Below are 19203 nucleotides of genomic sequence, written 5' to 3'. Positions count from 1 at the left end.
GGTCAACGTACATACTCCAGTTCCAGGGCTTCCTAGAAATTATGCATACACTATCCAAAAACTCAGGTAGACAGGAGCTACTCCTGATCACTCGGTCCAATCTACCTCTAGCCATCAAAGAAGCTGTGGGCATCAGCAAGTTGTTCCCATCTGCCATTTTTCTTCAAGGGGGAATAAAGGGGCCCAACCCTTCCCTATGACAAGATACATATTAAAAGTGACATCATCTTCTGGAAAAATGATGCCCAGGAGTACGGTATTATTTGTTTCCAAAAAGCCCTCAGGCTTTGCAAAAGATTGCTTTTTCATCAGAAAAAACTGACAAATTGCCTTAGCAGCCAATAAGCAAACTGTATGTTTACTAGTGGGGTATGATTTTTCCTAGTAACAAGAAAATACATTTATAACTAGCTGATTAATATGAACACTGAAAAAGAACATGCTTTATAATAAAATTATAAATTTTTGTATGCTGTAGGACTGGAAAACACCATCTGGTCAATTTGGTACCCTATTAAATTTTTAATGTTGTACTTCATTAATTACCTTTCCTAAGACATCAGTGAATATTTAGATCAATTTCTTGCCACTTTAATAGACTACTAAGATAACTCTAAACTCCAGATTGTAGGTTCCTTTTAAAACTCTTTTATACGAGTCACCAATAGCCCTCCTCTTTTTGAAAGGTCAAAAGTCCTCCTAATATCACCTCTATTTAGTAATAGTTACAATGCATTCAGTAACTGACGTAATTACGTTCCACCCAATATACAGTACACTTCTTCCTCTCCCCAACCGCAATAGTGTTGCATTATTAGTAAGACAAGAAAAGTAACAGTTTCAGCTAAAATCCTTCTAGTATTTCATAGATATATTCATGAATAATGGTAGTGAAACCACCTTTGGAAGTTAGCCTTCCCCAAGAATAGATCAGCTATACATGAAATCAATTCAGATAAAGCTTTGTCTAGCCTGCTTTGGAAAAAAACTTCTAATGATGACAAATTCCACAGTCTTCCTAGGAAATTTATTTCAGTCCTTATCCATCCTTGTGCTTGGAAAGGGTTCTTTTCCCCTAACATCTACTAACCTCTAACCTGAATACTTCCCACTGCAACTTGAAGTCAGAACTTCCTGTCATGTCTCAAAACAAGATGAAGAAGCTTTTTTTATCGTTCTTCTATATATCCAAAGACAATCACCATAACTCTCTCAGCATCATCCTCTCTGGGTAGGAGAAACGCCAACCTTTTTAAGGTTCCTGGAGTGCTGAGAGGAAAGGGGAAGGGAAGGAAGAAATTCTTGTGATAAAGAAACTGCCAGTTTTACTGATAGGTTCTCTAAATTTGAGAGAAATAGAAGGGAAGAAATTCAGAAAATTGAAATTAAAAAAATTCAAGACATTTCTCAGTTTAACTACCTAACTTATCTGTTGTTAGAGAAACAATGCCCAAGGGAAGACAGCATCTTTCATTACATAGCCATTATACATCACCCCAAGCACAACCAGGTCTGTAAGGAAGGAGACAGTGTTCTCCAACAAAAGCAACAGAAAAACACATGTTCAAGTAATTAAACACATGCCAGTTCTCATCTACAGTAACAAATACTGTTAGTGTCAGTGTAAATTAACAGGGGGTTTTGTACACATCATAAGCATTGCCTGTGATCTCTTCCGAACATGTTAAGACTTCACTCAAAGAAATCATCATTCAAGTCTGAAAAGAATAATCTGATTTAATCTGATCTCTGCATGGATACTTAATGCCATATTTATCATAGTTCAGTGCCACTGAAAGAGAAGTCCACTCATCCCCAACAGATTTCTCTTTACAGAATTTTTTACTGTTGTTTTGCACAATACCAAGTACACATAATTTGTTGAATCGCTATCCTGCATCTAACCGAGCAATGCTTCAAGGAGAAATGTACTATTCTGAGGAGTTTCATTTGACCAGGTTAGTCCTATTAGTGGAGTATAAACTGAAAGCAAATTTTCTGAAGAACAATTTAAAGCATAAGCATGTGAAAAAAAATTAAAATGGGAAGATACCATCTTAAAATACAGTGTGTTTAAAAATATATTTTTGGCTGTAATGAACAAGATCTTAGAGCTGGCCTTCAATTTGTAGTATGAATTATAGTACGAACCACACCTCTAAAACACAACTACATTTAGGTACTTCTTAGGAAAGGACACAGTAAGTTTGTTGCCAGTCAAAAAGAAAAAAAAAAATAAGAAAGAAAGAAAAAAATGTCAATATATTATCGGGGCTGCATCTGTCAATGCTCATTTTCTCCTTTGGAAAGATTCCACCACATGTCAAACTCCATTCTACTGATATACCTTTAATAAATTGGTGACATAATTGTGTTTGCAAACATGACATGAGATCAAAAGAAACAGATGTGGATGACTGGATTCAAGCTCTCCCAGAAGCCAGCCTCCTATATCAAAGTAAATAATACTAAAATTAAATTTATGTCTTCCCATAAGAATAAGACAGTCCCTTTAAAACTCTGCTTTCATCAAATAAACAAAAAGGTTTGTTTGTGGATGAGTTTTTGCTTAAAGAAAATTCCAGTGGAACCTGCCAGTACAAGAGTAGATTGCACTCAGCTGCCTTAACAGGACATCCTCTTCATTCACTTCTGCAGCTGCTGAAATCCCCGCAGTGTCCTGAGGGTCCTTGCTTTAAACGAGGGCACCCAGTGGCATGATACTATATATGAAAGGTCAGTAGTTCTGAAATGCGTTCACTGCCATTGCTCAGAAAGACAGCCGGACATAGTGACCTCCAAGAACAAGGTTCATCTTTTTTTCCCAGGCTTTGTGCAAGGAAAATAAACTCAAGATGGCAGGGAGCCTTGATAACTAGCTGAGGAAGCAGCCAGTGCCAATCTTACTGCAAAAAACCTACCCCAAGCCATAGTGTAATAATTTAATAATAAATAACAATAAACAGCAAAGTAAAAGTAGTTTTGCTTCCCCATCCTGCCAGCTATTTAGTATTAACTAGGTTTTGTGCCTGCTGATCAACACAGCTGAGGAAAATCTGTACTGAAGCAAAAATTATCACCCAGCATGTCCGTCACACACATGCACAGATCTCTGAGCTGCCTGCAGTCTGATCAACACTTGGCCCTTTTATAACCACCAAATACAGTTAAATACTTTGAGCGTTTTTGTGTTAAATACTTTGAGTTATTTATACTTTTTTCACACATGCTAGACCAATGCTGTCACTGCAGAGTCAAGCTGGTCTCCTCAGTTTCCTACCAGCAAATGAACTTTAGTCCACTTTAGTCAACACAGCTATCAGAAGGTGGAGTCATCTTACAAACTGAAAATAAATTTAGAACTATAATCTGTCAAAGCTGAAGCAGCAGTAAGTTTCCTGCACCTTCAAAACAGAAAATATTTAATATTTAATACTATCATATAGAAAGCAAAAATGAAAGCTGATTGTCAGAATTGGAATACAAAAATTAAGTTGAAAGTAATTACAAAAAATAGTAGTAGTAAAAAATGTAAGTTCTGAAGCACTGCAATACAAAAATTAAAAACAGTCAATACAGGGCTGGCATGCCTAATTACCTATCTGCAGTACATTACCTTGTAAAAAGCAGTGCTTTAAGCATTAAAAGATTGTTCTTTTGGAAATGTAAAGAAGCCCATGCATAAAATGGTCACAAAATTAAAATTATCTGCATGAAATACTATTACCCCATGGACTCTGCCAGTGTAAATTTGCTGTGAATTTCCATTTCATGGAGGCACAGGCAGCTTCACTGGCCTCTTTGGTATTCCACAAGTTTGACTATCGACATGTACTTAAATCAAATAGCTCCCCTTATGCAAACTACTTGGAACTTTAACTGAAAAGCAAAATGAGTATTTAGGATTACAAAGTGTTTTTTCTTATAACAATTCCTATACAAGCAGCATTCAGACTCACTTAATCAAGTACTCTGTACAACATATGATGTACCATGTTAAAGACACGTTATGCATTGAGCCACCTTGTTTTATACAGCAGAGCAGTAGCCCTTCCCGTGCAGGAGTATTTCTGCCACGACCTGGGCTGTCCAATTCTACTCATTCGTATTTTGTTGCCTGCAAAGAGCATCTCCAAACCTTCCTCGGTTTCTTCCAGTCACCCACATCATGAGCAGTGTGAAAGGTAACAGTGGCAAACAAGTACCACCTGAACAGCCAAATGCCTTACCTCTGTAAAAGCACGCAGCACAGCACCTCTTCTTTTCTAGTACTCTGGCTATCTACAGTGCTTCCCTCCTCAATTCATGGAGCACAGAAAAACAAAAGCAACTTTAAGAGACTTATCTGCAATGCTTGCAGAAATGAGAATAAAGCAGGGCAAGACTACACCACCACTACAAAATGAATGCAGCCCCTTGCCTTTACCTCTCCCATCCTGCATCAAGTTCAAAAGCTGTTTTGAACAGAATGAAGAGACTGGAGGAAGAAGCATCAGTCCACAGAACACAATGGTAAAGAGCAAGTACATAAAAAGTATTTGGAAAGAAGAGACATTGATTTGGGAGAGAGTATGTGGAAAAGAATAGAAATAGTGTCTGGCTGGGAATTTATTTGTTTAAAAATTACATGCAAAAAACCTATGGTAAAACAAACTGCAAGATTGCTACTTTCAAGACATTTCAAAATTAAATAAAATGCCAGCATGCCTGTAGAACTTAAATTTCATACCCTTCTGGCAGGTTCTCCTTCCCCTGTCATACCCCTTATGACAGAGCTTTTCATTTCAAGACCCCCAGCCCACCAAGAAGCCCTGGTTCAATTGAAGCTGTGGGTGTGACTGTTCTAGAAATGAACTTGGGTTCAAGCAAAGACAACTTTGGTGGTAATAATACACACAACTGGAGATTGCAGAAACTGGGAGATGTGTGGTGAATAAAGCAGTTTTACTGTTTCTTCATTTACGCTGCCTGTAGCCACAGGTGAAAGAAGCTCCACAGAGTAGAGCTTAGCTCCCAAAAACAGTTGTGCTACCAAACTCAGGAGTAGGCTGGCACTGCTCAAAACTGTCATTTCAGTGAAAGAGTACTGCCATGCCCTCAGCAAGGCATGCGAGGCATAGGCACAGGTTTCAAAGATTTTACTTGACAAAAAAGTTCTTGCCACACACGAAAGACTCAAGCTTGGGCAGATGTCAATACTTTTATGAAGACAACGCAACATCAATCTTTGTGAGACTGTCACACTTGCATACTCCTGCCTATTAACAACAAAGATTCAGAGTAACCCATTATCTCTTCAATATGTAACCTGCAAGCTTGTCTTCTGGGTCTTTTCCTCACCAACATGGCACTGGAAGTAAAAAAAACCAAAACAAACAAAAAAAACCCAAACAACTTCAACCAGAGCCACAGAGCTTCCGTCATGAAAGATAAGCACAAGAGAAATCAGGAACAGTAAGAAAAGGGAACTGGATTAAAAAACAAAAAGATTTTGAAACCTTAAAGCACTAGCGTCCTTAACAGCTCTCTTTTCTGACCTGCTCTTGAAACAAAGATAAACAATCAAATCCCAAAAGGAGTTGAATCATGAAGATGTATGCACCACGCTGTCATTCCCAGAGTTCTTAATTCTGCACTGATGAACTAGGACTGCCAATGTATCTCTGCAAGCCACTTCAATACCTCGTATCTATTCACAGCTTTTGTCATGTTTATTTTTCACTTTCAGCTGCTGAAGTGAGAGAGATGTTGGTAGGACACAACCATGCATAAGCAATTTTGAGTGCACTCCAACTCTGTTTACAGTATTGGATACAATAACTGAAAAATCCAGCACAGATATCAAAAGTTATTACTAGCTTGCCTAAAAGTACTAACTAAATATGGACACAAAACAACTGTCCCTCAAGTAACTGAAATTAATTCCCAGAAGTAAATATTACAGCAGATACTTCAGTTCCTCCTCACTCCTCATCCCCCCCATTGAACCATGCAATTATTGAACAATGTTCTGAAATTGTCAGTCTTTTCATCATCCAGAACATGAAGGCAAGCATAGCTGGCCTAGGGATGTACTCGTTACGGATGAATGGCATAACTATGCAACTCTTATCTGTAGGGATCAGCTTCAGTGACAAGTTGTATGCTCCCTAAATCTTTGACCTTCTGCAGTCAGAAAGAATACTTACAATAAAGCTCAAATTAAAAGCTTATTTCAGTGACAGTGTTATTTCATTAACAGTAAATTAACTTTGCAACAAATGTCACTTTTTTTTGTATTGAACTAAGAAGCAAAAAACTTATGTTCTCTTTTACAAATATGATTTCTTTTGTTGGAACAGCAAGGGCTAGTGCCAACAACTATTTAAAAAAAATAAAAAAAAAAGGTTCAGAACAGAAAATAAACTGGCTTTTGCCAAGAACAGCCAATCATTGGGTAATGCTGCATCTCCAGACTATCATTTAGCAACTTTAACTGTTGGTTGAAGTTTTCTAGGATGCCATAATAGAAAGGTATGTGCATTGGGAAGGGCATGTTTACCTTTCAGTCAAGCTGGATGTCAGCCCACAACAGTTTCACTGACTGGGATCCAAGCATGGCAGTTGCTTTTCTTATATCAGACTGGTTTGATTTTCACATTCATAGCAAACTGCCTGTTTCCCAAGCTCCTCTCCAGTAAAAAAAGCAATTATTTTTTTTATCCCACCTAATCTTTATACACTTTCCTCTGAAATGTCCTTCTACCTCCAGCACACTTTTTTGGATATACTCAAGTAGTGGAAATGAGATTCTGGCTTTCAGGGACTATCATTAAAAAAACCAAAACGCACAGTGCAGCCTGATCCTGAAAGGGTCTGGGGTTCATTACATTAGAGGAAACCCCCCCATATTTTACTCTTAAGATGAACACTCATGTCAGTGATGAGAAGTCTCACAACCTCTACAGCTCAAGGTAAAGAGAAGAGAGCCTTCTGAGCTTAGTGTCTTGTAAAAGACTATTCTTCCAAGGTCTTATACTGAATTAGATTAATCTCTGACAGATTTCAGTCCACAACTTCTTCCCCATCTTCTGCTCTATAGACATTTCCTTCTGCTTTGATTAGCTTTAGGTGTCTTATTAACAAAATAATTTTAAAAGCCAATTCTTTTATGGCACTGTGAATAGAGACATCCATTCCAACTGACTCTTGCATGCAGGCTGTTCAGTTAACTGCTTTATGATTCTTTCTTCACCCTCCTGAGTTGAAACTTTCAACATTTACAATACCAAACACACCAATAAACAAAACAACCACTCGAATAGGCAGCTAAATGGGACTGTGAAGAAACAGGCAATTTCCCTGCATTGTTTGCTATATCAGCTGAAGCATGGCAGAAATGGCAAGGATTAAGAATACTCCTTTCCTGGTTCAGGTTAGCATATTTGGGCTAACTTAGCTGGTTTTATACAAACTAAGGTGAAGAAGCATTCATGCAGCTTTTCTATTGGCTCTGCTATCAAATGCAATACAATACAGTAGCTCTGCAATCTGGATATGGGGAACACAGTCTACACAGGCAAGGATGCAGGAAGAAGAACTGCTTCAGTCACTTCCCCCGTGTTGTGTTACAGAATTGGGTATAGTGTGGGTTTTAAAAAACAAATTTAAAAAACAAAACAAAACAGAACTTTTACAGAAAAAACTAAGACATCATCAACTAAGGAGCACTTCATGTGTTATTTGAAAGATGCTGCAGTTCGTGTTCTGTAAACTACAATCCAGTTACTTCAGAAATAAATTATGGTTAAGAAGTCACAACTCTGTAGGTTCTTATTAAGCAACTAAATAGGTAAGCCTAAAGTTGTTCTGTTTGCACCCTCACAGATGCCAAACAACAAACCAAGACTACGTGACAAGTGTTACCAAGTTGGGATGCAATTTCAAATCACAACTAAGATGATCTGACAATGCCCTCCCTCTCGCTTCCTCTCTTGTGCTTGTAATAACATTTTTCTGAATTTTCAGGGATTCAGCTCAGGGTTTTAAAGCAGCAGAAAGCTTTTCTTTGTGTGGGCAGAAGCAAAGGATAAGCTTTCTGCAGGAAGGGAACTCCCTGAAGTGGTTCACTACTGGGTGGGGGAAAACAGCAGAGCCAGACAAAAAGAAGTAACATTGGAGACCTGGGAGAAGGGAAGAGGTGGGTCCATCCTTTTCAGCAGCCTACCACCACCAGATCTCTTGCTGCAACAGAGCTTGCTAAACAGAAAGGAAACTGGGATGCTGAAGTTTTGAATTCATGAGCAGTAATAATCCAGCCCCTGTTCCCTCAGAAAAAGCAGGCAGATCTACAGACATGAGGTCCACTCAAAAATAGTTCTTTGAATATGTGTTACGGGGAAATGCCCCTTTGACTTCCACCAGCCTCAGAGAAACTTAGCAATGACAGCTACTATAGGACAGAGATTCACATATATTTGGTTCAAATAGAATACACTGTTTCATTTAAGCTTTCTCCTATTATCCTTTTCTTTCCAGTTTGTAATCCAGAACCAGACACCTGCCTTACTGGAATTTACAATTATTATTTTTTTTTTAAGCAAATGCATATTTAAAGGGAGTTTGGATTACTCTGACAGGTCTAGGGTGTTTTCCCTTCCCCAAAGACAAGTCCAGCTTTAGCAGCTTTTCAGACAAACCATTTCATCCATGTCTAGGAGTCCAGAAGCCAGAACGTGCCATCCGTTAAGGTCCAAGAGTCGATCTGAAGCTTGTCTTGTCAAGTAGCAGGCTCAAGGAAGAAGCTGAACCTGCAGAGCCCAAACAACTTTTTTGACCTGGCTCAAGCACTGGGAGACAGACCCCATGATTTTACATATCTGCACAGTGATACAGGCAAATATAATGTAGATCACAGAAAAAAAATAATACTCTCATCCTTATGACTATGGAAAGGGGAAAACTAAGTCTTTCAATTTCACCTTTACTGCCTTCCCATCCCTTCTACAGCAACAGTGTTCTATTAAAAGGGAACAAGTGGCTAGGAAGATTAGATGGAAGAAAAGTTCCCTAAATTTAAGTGAGACACGGACAAACTGATAAACACATCACACTGCTGGAACAACTGTATACAGAGACATTCTTCTGGATGAAATTGATTTTATTTAAACTTAATGATGTTGTTTACATGATAAGAAAATACTAACTATATTTCAGCAAAAGCCAGGTGGATAGTAGATGACAAAGCTTGGTGAGGAACAGCAGATCAGCAAAAGAAAGCAGGAAAAGAAACTCCCAAGAAATGTTGGAAAATGCACTTTGAACTGAGAAAGCCATATTCAAAGGTGAGAAAACACAAGAGGGGACAATGAACAGCTACGAATATTTCACTTGAAAATGTTTACATTTTGTTGGACTGAGACTTTAGGTTCAGATCCTAAGACTACATAAGACTGAAGTTCTTATGAAATACACATGTAATAAAAGGGACATTAAAACAAGATCAAAGTTATCTCGCTAGATTTATCTTTTGCTGTCTTAAGGGAAGAAGTTCTCAGATTTTCACAGAGTTGCTGAGGTGGGCTAGGACCTCTGGAGGTCAGCAAGTCCAACCCCCCTGCCCCAGAGTCAACTAGAGGAAACTCCTCAGGTCTGCATCTGGTTGATTTTCAGTATGTCCATAGCCTCTCTGGGCAACCTGGGCCACTGTTCAATCATCCTCACAGCAAAAAAAACCCCAAACCAAACAGGCAGACACCAAAAAAAACCAACCCCAAAAACCCTTTTTCTTACGTTTAAATGGTATTTCATTTCATGCCCATTGTGTCTTGTCCTGTCATTGGGCACTGCTGAGAAGAGTCCAAGGCTCAATTTTTATATTTTTTTTTCCACTCCCACCCTCCAGTCTGGTACTTATTTTAATAAGATGCCCCCCAAGCCTTCCTTTCTCCAGGCTAATTCACTGAGGCAAATCAGAAGCGACTGTTCTTTACACAGTGTACTCCAATCTTTTATATCACACCATGCAACACGTTTCATGTACCAGTCTACTCAGGCTAATGACAAAGTTTACTTGGCTGTTTCCACACTCAATGCCTGTCCAGCCCTGGAAAGAGTTCAAATCATGTATCTTCAAAGTTGTATTTTTTCACTATATAGAAGCACTATGACCTTCAGCTTTCAAAAAACCACATTCACAAGAAGCAAGTTTATTACAGAGTTGCAAAACTGATGAGAGAAGTCACCGCTATCTAGCTTTTACTTTTCTTCTTAGTGCTTTTAACTGCTTTACATAGTTCTCAATTAAAAAGAATTACAACACTTCCACATTCTAATTCAACACTAGAAAGCCTTTTTTGCCAATAAAACAGTATTTACTACGGAACATGCATAGACAGTTGTGTCATAAAAACCTATACCATGAGAACAGGCATGACAGCAAAATTTAAGTACAAGTTGGTCCGACACTTGCTTCTCTACCCTGAAACACAGCATTCATAACCAGTAGGATATCTGACAAGTGTATTGCACACAAGACCAGGACTGCAATTTCCTGATATTCAGACAGCTCAAAAAAGACAATGTTGTTTAATCTACATTCTTAACTTCTAGTAATATACTGAATGTTTATGCCAAAATAGTAACAAATTCTAATGTATCTGTTCCTTGCTTTTAAGAACTAGTACATATTGATCACACGTATAAGAAAAGTATGCTAAACCCCAGAAATTTATTTCATACATTCACTCAATGCAGGCAATGTAACTGTTTTCTTGTACTTAAACTATAACATGAAATTAACAAGATACAGATTTTACGTATGTCTTCATTTCTGAGTTCAGGTTCCCAAGTTTTCAACTTAGTTTCAGTATTCTATTTAATCTCTTTTTTGTACTTTTTTTTTTAAATAAGAGTAAAATTTGAAAAAGAAACTGAACTGACTGCACATTCACCACAATAAATGCACACTGCCAGTATTTATTGCAGTAAGCAACTTAAGAGAACAGCAGGAGTGGAAAAACATAAAACAAAACCAGCTGTGATCTCATTAGCCAGGCTCATTATGTAAGACCTCATTAGCCACTATCCCACAATAACGTGAATAAACCCTTATGAAAAAGAAGCGATCAGGAATACAGAAGCTAAATAATCATATAGCGCTGTCAAATTAGCAGTTGAAGTTCTGAAATGCAACTGGGTAAGAGCTCCACTAATGCACACTGCAGAAAGCCCATGGTCAGGTATTGCAAATACAAAGCCCCCTTCATCTAGTAACTGCTGTACCAACAGGCATTCGAATATGAACATGTACAGAAGGCTAAGGGACAGGGGGGGTGTTAGATAAAACTGAAACTCCAGAACACTTGAGCCTCCTTCCCCAAGTACATTTTACACTTCTGTAATGTGAGAAACATGAACAGAATCTTATCTTTGGCTATTACAGATAGGCTTAATCTTGATTTTAGTCCGCTTTGTTAGTTTGTAAAAAGCTTACCCACTTTAAAGTGTTTGTATTGAGTTCTGAAAAAAATAGGCTGTAATTATATGAAGTTTAATAAACTTTGGTAGTCCCAGCTAACTTTGGGGGATTTGTCCCCTTCCTCATCAGCTTTGCCAAATGAATGAGCTGCATTGATATGTACAAGCCTTTACTGGCAGCCTGGAACTTAAGTGATTATCAGCTACTACAGTCTCTTGGAAGGATCATCAATCAGGATAACAAAAACATTCTAGATAAAGTTACATAGTTTTAAGCGATTTTTCAAAATATGGCAGTATTTTAAGCCAGTGGGGTTTTGACTGAACTATTTTGAAACAATCATGCAGCTTAGAAAGTCAAAAATATTCTCAGCTTTCTCCTCTTCTGCAGTCATCTTCACTTTCTCATTAATTAGTTGATGTTTGAATGTTACAAATAACAGTTTAATGCTACACTAGAATGGCGACCTAGAAGGTATAACTTAGTTGTTAAAAGATAATTTATATATTTAATGTCCAGTTCAAGTTTCAGCATTTCAGTTTCTACTGAATCTACAAATATGCCCAGGTATTTTTAATAATATATTTTTCCAGCCCCCAAAAAATAAAAGAATGAACAGAACAGTTTGGTTCAAGTTCTGCACAGACTAATTCTCTTTCCATTCTAAAGAAAGGTAATTTCTCAGCCATCCAGTTCCACTGATATACTTAGTTTCATATGAAACGCCATTTACAAGATAATAATGCAACACAGCTATGACAGAAAATAAATCAGGTAGGAACAAAAGTATTTTTGGTATCATTACTCCAAATTCAAACATGAGTAAGAATACTTTACATGAACCTAAACACATAACATGATTCCTGAGAAACTGATTTGAGAAAACATCTGGAAAAAAAGTCTTTCCTTCAAACAAGGTATGAAAATTTCTGCAGGGTTGATGTGAGAAGAGTCCCAGAGATGGTCACCTGACAACGTCAATCTTCCAGGAACAACGAATAGAAATTACTTTTTCAATAGTTTAAGTCTATTTGGTACGACTCTCCCTACATTAGTCTCCAGAAGACACATTTTGTATATCTTTGGTACACAGCCATTAAGGGGCAACAGTACCTACTCAGGGAAGCAGAAAACAAAATTGGCATACTATACAGATTATATCAACAATACAAACCTCAAACTTTGAGGGATAAATTAAAATAGATTTTACCAAGCATCTGTCACAAAATTACACATCTAACCTCACATTCTGGAGGCTGAAGATGTACAGAAGTTTTATCCATCAGCATTTGTAAATATTTGAAGACATTTATATAGCTAAGTATAACCAAACTTTTGAAATTACCTTTTTTCCCATTCTGGAAGGAATATCAAATATCCCAGGTGAGAATTTACACCTATCTACAACAATCAGGCTGAGCTATGATGAGTGTAGAAAACACCACCACAGCGGGCTATGATGGAATTTCCCCTCTTTCTCCAAGGGGTCACGGTAACATCAGGCAAAAAATCACAAACATTCACATTTTACTCTGAAGATGCATATGTCGATGGTCCAATGCTATACAGTGATTTCCTCGAGGTCCTAAGAGAACACGGTATCTGAGACGCCAACATCACTTCTTACACCATTATACCCACTATTTTCATTGCCCTCCACCTCCAAAAAGGTGGAAATGTAAGTAGAACTATAGGTGAGAAAGAAGTAAATTAAAAAACCAAAAATTGTGTTCAAAACTTGTCTTCTCCATGAAACAGCAGATAAAGGCCATCAACTAACCTGAATACAAAAAACCCGCAAACAACAAAAAAATCCCCAAACCCAAAATAAAACAAAAACCCCCACCCTTGGAGAAAAAAGCTATTTAACACTTCTTTTGGAAAAGGAGTTAGTGTTACAAAACCATAAAAAGCCTCTGCAGTTTCAGGGGAACTGAAGGAGGTAAGACTTCCAAAAAACAAGAGGCTATCCTTCCGTTATCCTCATAGAATTTTACCCTGAAAAATGAAAAATTTGAATCATTATCCATCTATATCATTACGTTTACATAATTATTTTTATCATTATTCATAAATAGACCTAGCCTTGAAAAGCAGAAGTGCATGACCTAATATCAAATGCTATTAGTATGTTGCTGGGCAAAAGGATTTTGATTTATAACGTATAATTCATTCAAAGCAGATTTTAAAGTTTAAACTGATGTACCTGCTCAGTGAAGTGCTACTTTAAGTTAGGGTAGTACAAAACTATTCCCTTTTGGCCAGGGAGAAACCAGCAGACATACTTGCACAGATCACTGGGAAACTTAGATGAGAGGAATTAAGTAAACTTTTTTGTGACCAAGGAAAGTCCCTTGTCAAGGGAAAAAGTATTAGATATACTTTGTACCTGAAAGACATTAGATTCTGACAGTTAGTATTTTCAAAGTAATTTAGTGTAAAGAATAAATAACATCTGGTTGGAATGCACACCATCCCTTAGGAGTCTGCTGTATCATTTTGTATATCTATATAAATTCAGTACAAAAAGTAAACCCTGAAGATTAGGCTTACTGTATTCCATGTCTTTTTCACTAAGTTATCAGAGATGCATAATATGGCAAAATGAGAAACAGAAACATTGCTCTGGTTTAATTTTAATGACTTTTTTTTTAAAACAAAGAAAACTGGGGTGGGGTGGGGAACCACCTACTCATCACTGCGTTCACCTATGCCACTATGCACTATTAGACAGCTACCGCCTTCCATGTAGAAAAGGATGCAGTTCTGTTGTTGAACAATCATTTTAGCTTATACACCATGATTTTTGCTTTAAAATCCATTTTGCAGTTTTCAGCAGGAAGTGCCATACACGATTGTAGCAGACTTTAACAGCCGAAGTCAGGTTGGTAGCACTTCCTACTAAGGAAGTCATAGTTTAAGAACATGGTCATCAAAAGACACAAGTAACCTACTCATCTTAGGAGCCGAAGAAGAAAGATAAAAGAGGTTATTAGAAGAACATTTCACCTTCTTGGAATACAACTTCACACTAAAAATCCACCTCTTGCAAGAGCAGAACACATTTGCCATAAGATGAAGGTGATTATTGATAACACAGTGAAAATGCTCAGCTTACCGACATCAGTGTTTACACATAGAGGTTTGTCACACTGAGCAGCAAGTTACACCACTTTGCCATAGCGCACATGCTATAGAAGTTCAATATTGAACAATCTACACCGCATCAGAAAATGTGACTCATGAATGTCCTCCAGTCACACTCATTTTAGAAGTGGGAGGCACGGAGCAGGTTGCCAGCAGCTGCAAGAGCAGATAGAAAGCAATGATTTGTACACACATATGCACATAAACAGTCTCAGTTTAAATACTTTTTCCAGCATCCATCCATCTTTTGAAAGGCATGCAGTTACAGAAATACCCACAAAAATAAAATGTTAATTAGCTCAAAAAAACCTTTAAAAATCTCCAGTTTGTTGAATCAGTGCAAGTGTCAAACGGTATCAGAAGTGATAGGGCTCTGACTCACGTTTACAGAGAAAAAAGCTGCACTGCTTCAGCCCTTCCGGCATCCTACCATCTGCTCCAGCCTTCCTCCAGAGCCACTCACCCTGCAACTGAGTTGACAGAAGAAAACATGACTGTGCCTGAGTCAACTCAGTTCAGTCGGCATCTTCACTTAAACCTACCTTTTATAGGAAGTTTAATTTGCCTGCCTGAACTACAGCAGCTCAGGTGCAGACACGTTCCCTCCTGCTACCTGCACAGTGAGGTCCAGAAGAAAGGGAGCTGGCACACAGGGGCAGAGTTAACTCACAGTATCAAAGCTGCCAAGCTCATCTACCAGTGCTCTGGAACTTGTGAAGATTGTGCATCCATACAAGCTTTGCTACTGAACAACAACATGCCTGTTTTACATATCCTACTCTGATACATATGTCATTCAGCCTCCATTTTGCTTTCCTGTAACCTACAGGAACAATACCTCAGATAACCATAAGGCACAAAGGGTTCTTTTCTCTCTTGAGTATGTAAACGTAGCTAAATAAAACCGGTAAGTATGAAGTGCCTTAGGTTTTTTATTGCACCAATAAAGGACTTCACATATGTGTAAATTCAGTGGTTGAACTGACGAGGTGCAGCAGTGAGATCTGCCCTTCAGTTACAGATGCTATCTTTGCTCTGGGGAAAGAAATTTGTTTTCCAAGTTTTTTATGCAGCTACTTTTACATGAGTACTGAATAGTTTAAAAAAAATGGGTATGCCTGTGTAACAGGGCAAGGCAAAGGAAAAAAAGTGCAACACAAAGCCAAATTTCCAAGAAAAGACGAAAACCAGCTAAATATCATGAGGTTAGAGTTAGGAAATATATTTCCAAGATAAAATAACACACCCAGATTTTAAAGACAAATTAAGTAATTTATGGTGCCTCATCTTGAGCATTTTAAAACAGGCATAATTTTTAAGAATACCTCAAGTACAGCATCCCTCTTGAGGCCCAAAAGGGCTCACAATAATTCATGTTACATTTAATAGACAAGTTACAGAAATAAAACTACTTGCTATTTGCATTCTCTTCCTTTGGAGGATGAGGGAGGCAGGAATTATAAATATTTTACCTGCTTGAAAGCACATGGTTTGTTGTTTTTCTTTTAAGCAAATTCTGGCTTACCTCTTTGAAAATAGAAAACAACACTGAAATGATAAAAAGAAGTGGTGATGCACTTGGTATATGAGAGATAAAAGTCAACAGGGAGAAAGTAATAAAACTAGCTGAAAATAAGAGCTGGAAAAAGTAGGTAGGAAAACACACAGAAGCACAAATATGAAGAAACAAAGATTACAAAGGCATGGTTAAATGTCAAAAGCTATAGAGGTCAAGATGTATAAAATATGTTTGCTTTTGGAGTGCTAGGACTTGTTGATTCAGAGAAATTTATTTCTCCCGTGCAGAGGATTCCAAAGCACATGAGATACAGCTTTGGATGAATGGGTGTCAAGAGTAAAATAGAAGGGGGAGGCAGGGGTATCACACTGGAGGAACAAATGAAGCCAAAAGGATAAAGGACAAGTGTTTATGTGAGCACGATGCTTTTCCAGGAATTAGCTGTCAAATTAATCTCCTTCCTACTCCCTCTCTTCACTGTCTGCAAGCAGGGAATGACTTGGAACATGAGTACCTATTTTCCAGTTTCCAAAACCAAAGGGAATAAAATAATTCATTTTGATTGTAGCAAAAAGACCAAACAATTCCAAGGACAAAAACGCTATTGTCCTCTTCAAAGACAGTTTGACCTTACAGTTCAGAAACATAAGGCACATGTCCATTTAAAAATCACTTTGCTCCACTTGTAGACATAGGACTTAAACACAGTTCTGTCATATTCTGTAAACAGCTGGTTAATGAGGAGCATCATAACCAAACCAGTCAAATAATGGAAGTGACACTAACAACTGAAGATGCTATTAACTGATCAATAAATAGTAACTTCAGACTACTAGGAAGAGCTGCAATCAGGAACCACTTCAAAGTAACACTGTTTAATCAAAGAGACTAACCTCTCTTAGTAACATTAACAACCTTCTGCAGTTACAGCATCATAAACATGCTGAATACCATTCTCATAGTCTTAAGGTTTGTTTTTTTAATTAGCCTTCAGAGGGTAAGTAATAATTTTCCAGTGCAAGTGCTTTTTAAAGACCAAAATCTACCTTATTATTATAAAAATGAAATATGATTGCCACCCTCTACTTTGATTTTCCTTAAAAGGAGAATGCAAGTGATACAAGAATGACTCAAGACCAGTAGACACACAGAGAATTTATATAGTTATATAAAGCCCAAGATTTTTCCCTGCTTCAAGACTGCCAATTAGAATAAGCACCAATTATATACCAAAATGTTGTAGCTTGACTAAAAATGTTGTCCATCACATACGGTTACACTGCAAATAAGCTCAAAGACACAACAGAAGTTAATAGTGTTCAGCTATGGTAGAGCACATAACCCACAGTAGTAATGAAATCATAAAGTGATGAACAACTAGCAGCTCATCGTGCTTTAGCAGTTCTGAATCATGCAGCTGCAGAGAATATTTATCTCTGAAGGATCAAAGGATTCAAACATATAACCAAACTGTAAATGATGGCTTAATAAATAAGTTGTACAGTTATGATTATAAAACATTACAGTTTTGATCCTACACTTCCTGCAAATACCAGAATGTAAGTCCAGCACTTGCCTTCAGAGGTGATGAGACCGCATGCAGATACAAGTGTCAGCCCACACAGAAATGCTTTCCAAAACTAGGCCTAATCACGGCAAACAGAATAGAGTAGCACCCAGTCCTGATGCAATACTATCAGGTTACACCTTTAATACCTCTTTAAAACCAGGAAAGTAAACACACTTGCAATACATGGATACCATCATTGACTGTGTTATTTCAAGTACTCAAAGGATGTTCAAGCAGCTTCATAGTGTCTGCAGAAGATACATGGTTAATAAATCCCTCTAAAGTGATCTGGAGCCCACTAAAGACAATTAATCTGCTGGTCTCCCTGGGTACCTGCTGAGCATTTTTTCCTTCTTTACTACTACCAGTATGTTAAGATGGTCTGCATTTAACTAGTACAATTTAGGGTTTGTTAGTGTCACCATCTTCTTCCTTGAAGACACCAAGCAATGAATGACCTTTGTTGTTCAACTGTATCGCTTAGCAAAGCGAACAGAATTTCTGGAGGCAGCACTGAAGCTTACTTATAAATAATAGTTCCTATTCACAAAATTGTAAGAGCTGTATAAATAACTTAAAGATTTTTTTCCTGCCACAAACCACAAATCAAGCTACAATAGTTTAAAACAGGTAAAGTTGCATTAACTCCTTAAAAAGAATTATTCCTATAGGAAGTGTTTTAGCAGTGTGAGCACCTTTGTACTCTGCTTTAAAAAAAAAAAAAGTAAATAGAAGTTAAACTGTATCGTTCACATGAAGTGACTAATTCTTTCTCGGTGTGCATAGTTAATTTAACCACTCCAACATACATGCAAATATCAGTATATTTGATTTGCTGTCACTGTATGTTCACTTCATATAGATGTAAAGCAGTCCTGAAGATTCAGGCCAAGAGAATAATAGCCCTAGGAGGACACCAGAAGCTTGCTTAGAAAAAATCCAAACATCCAAAACAAACACAGCTTAAACTAAGACCAAACTCACATACAAGTTATCATCACAAAGTAATGCTGTTACCTAGTGGTGGAAAGCTAGGTACATGCAAAATTGTACAGCTTTTTTTTCTTTCTCTCTTAACTTGGAATTCTCATCTACAAGCTATTAAATGACTTCAAGAGAAAAAAAAAAAAAGCCAGCCTAATTCATAATCATAAACTAATGACAGATACTGCTTTTCTTCCATTTGGTTCTGCGACAAAGGGTCAGTATTTTTGCACCTGCCGGTTTTGATTCTCAGCAGAGTAACTGACAGACAAGAAGCTACATCATTTCCTGACCATCCCAAACCTGCTATTTCACACTCCTCTTTCAACATCAGCAAGAGCTGGAAACCTGCAGTATAAAAGCACTACAACCTTAATCTTCAAGTATCAGTTTTCCACAAAGTACAATAACCATAACAGGATTGAGTGTCCCTCAGCATCTTATCCGATCACATTTTCAATCATATAAACCGACATTAGCTGAATTCAGTCAGCATTCTCCATCACATTTGGATAACCATGTTTA

The 19203-nt window shown here is 37.6% G+C and overlaps 1 protein-coding gene across 5 annotated transcripts in view; it reads right to left on the bottom strand.

The window, feature by feature from the left end:
• Positions 1-19203, bottom strand: part of ZDHHC14 (zinc finger DHHC-type palmitoyltransferase 14) — a 113146-nt gene that overhangs the window by 92225 nt on the left and 1718 nt on the right. The gene's annotated exons all lie outside the window — the stretch shown is intronic.

The sequence above is a fragment of the Falco biarmicus genome, chromosome 6 (genome assembly GCF_023638135.1).
Source record: "Falco biarmicus isolate bFalBia1 chromosome 6, bFalBia1.pri, whole genome shotgun sequence".
NCBI classification, from domain to species: Eukaryota; Metazoa; Chordata; class Aves; order Falconiformes; family Falconidae; genus Falco; species Falco biarmicus.
This window is presented reverse-complemented; position numbering and strand designations above follow the sequence as displayed.